Raw genomic sequence first — 2,095 nt, 5'->3', positions numbered from 1 at the left:
GGAACATCTCTCCCAAGAGAGGGTATCATCTAAACCATCGTACCAAATCCTTGCTCCCCCCTTCAAGGAGTGAGGGAAGAGCTTAATCTTGAGATCATCACTAGTCACACCTTCCATCTTTACAAGGTGACTAGCTTGAGTGAACCGGGCCATGTGGGCTTTGAAATTCTCATCTTTAGACCCCCCATTCTTGTTTTCACTAACAAGCTTGATGAGAGCTTTATTAAGCTCAAATTTTTTTTTCATTTACTTTTGGGGTCGCCTTAGAAGACCTGGACAAGCTTTTGATCATATCACAAACAAAACCATCATTAATGTTAGTTTGCAAATTAGGATTGAAAACCGAAAATCTTACCTTGTCCTCACCAACTCTGAGAATGAGCTGACCCTTATCAACATCGATCTTCGCCCTGCTAGTGGCTAAGAAGGGTCGGCCAAGAATGAGAGGAATCTTAGCATCCTCCTCCATGTCTAGCACCACAAAATCAACTGGGAACACATACTTATCAACCTTAACCATCACATCTTCAATGATCCCATAAGGTGTTTTTAGGGATCGGTCCGCCATTTGTAAGGAGAGCATGGTCGGGGTGACCTCTCCTAAATTCAACCTTCTAAACATGCTAAGCGGCATCAAGTTGATGCTCGCTCCCAAATCACACAAGGCTTCAACAACAGTCAACTCCTCAATCTCCACTGGGATAGTAAAACTCCCGGGATCCCTTCTCTTCTTAGGCATTTTCCTTTGCAAAATGGCACTACACTCCTCGGTCATCATAATAGTTTCATCAACCTCACTCAACTTCCTCCTCTTACTTAAAATGTCCTTCATGAACTTAGCATAGATAGGCATTTGCTCCAAGGCTTCAGAAAAAGGAATATTGATGTGGAGTTTCTTAAAAACTTCCAAAAACTTAGAAAACTGTTTATCCATATTTTTTTTGACCAAAGCCTTGGGGAATGGAATCTTACTAAGTTCAGGAGAAGGAGTGCTCACAACTCTAGCTTTCACAGGTTCACTCACTCTCTTCTCCGTAGCACCCTCATATTCTTCCTGTACTTTCTCATTTTTCTCTCCCTCATCTTGTTTTTTTGACTCGTGTAACACTCTCCCACTCCTAGTGGTAACAACAGCAAAATTCTCTTGTTTAGACAAAATTACAGAATCGGGAGAAAACTTACCTTGAGGTATCTCGGCCATTTGCTTGGCTAGCTGGCCAAGTTGGTTCTCCAAGTTCTTGATAGCCGCCTCTTGGTTCTTATGGTTGTTGTTCATGCGGTTGATGCAACTCTCCAATAGCTCCTCTAGACTCCTCTTGCAATTCACCTTTCCAATAACTTGTGTTTGGACAAGAGGTCCATGATTTGAGGATGGAACTATGCTTCCTTGAGCTATAGCTTTGGCTTCATTGCTCTCAGCATTGACAGTACACAAGTTACTAACATGAAGTCCACCACAAGACTTGCACTCCACCAAGTCATTCTTGCACCAATAGCCTTGGTCTCCTTAATATGCATTCGAATCTCCGCCACTTGTTCGGTGAGTTGCTTGTTGGAGGCCAAAAGCTTGTCATAAGCTTCCACTTCAAACTTACTCCTTCGAGTTTGGTGATCATTTTTAGAGTTCATGGCTCTCGCTGCCATCTTTTCTATTAAGTCATACCCCACTTGTGGGGGAAGAGCACCGAACTCGCCATTTGAAGCCGCATCTAGGCAAAACCTCCAAGAGTATTGTAGACCATCATAAAATGTTGCAACCAATTCAGCTTGGGTGAGATTGTGTTGAGGACATTTCCTCAATAGCTTCTTGAAGCGCTCCCAAGCTTCATAGAGATTTTCCTCAATGGTTTGCACAAAATTCATAATGTCTTTTTTCAGCTTCCTCAAAAGAGCTCTTGGGAAGAACCTTGTTGTGAATTTTTCTGCTAGGTCTTCCCAAGTAGTGATACTCCCTTGAGGTTGTGAATTCAGCCATTCCTCCGCTGCATCCTTCAAAGAAAATGGAAACAAGCTCAACCGAATTGCATCCGTCGGAACATTGTTCACACGGTAAGTGTTGCAATTCCGGATGAACCTCTCCATGTGAGCATGTGAA

General features: G+C 42.9%; 1 non-coding gene across 1 annotated transcript; it reads left to right on the top strand.

Moving 5' to 3' along the window:
- Positions 1-1,774: 1,774 nt before the first annotated feature.
- LOC130709570 (small nucleolar RNA R71) lies at positions 1,775-1,881 on the top strand. The gene has a single exon (XR_009010045.1). It is a non-coding gene; the product is annotated as a small nucleolar RNA R71 (small nucleolar RNA).
- Positions 1,882-2,095: the final 214 nt, after the last annotated feature.

This window comes from Lotus japonicus, chromosome 3 (genome assembly GCF_012489685.1).
Source record: "Lotus japonicus ecotype B-129 chromosome 3, LjGifu_v1.2".
Classification (NCBI taxonomy): domain Eukaryota; kingdom Viridiplantae; phylum Streptophyta; class Magnoliopsida; order Fabales; family Fabaceae; genus Lotus; species Lotus japonicus.
Note: the sequence above shows the minus strand (reverse complement) of the source record. Positions and strands in the feature narration are given on the sequence as shown.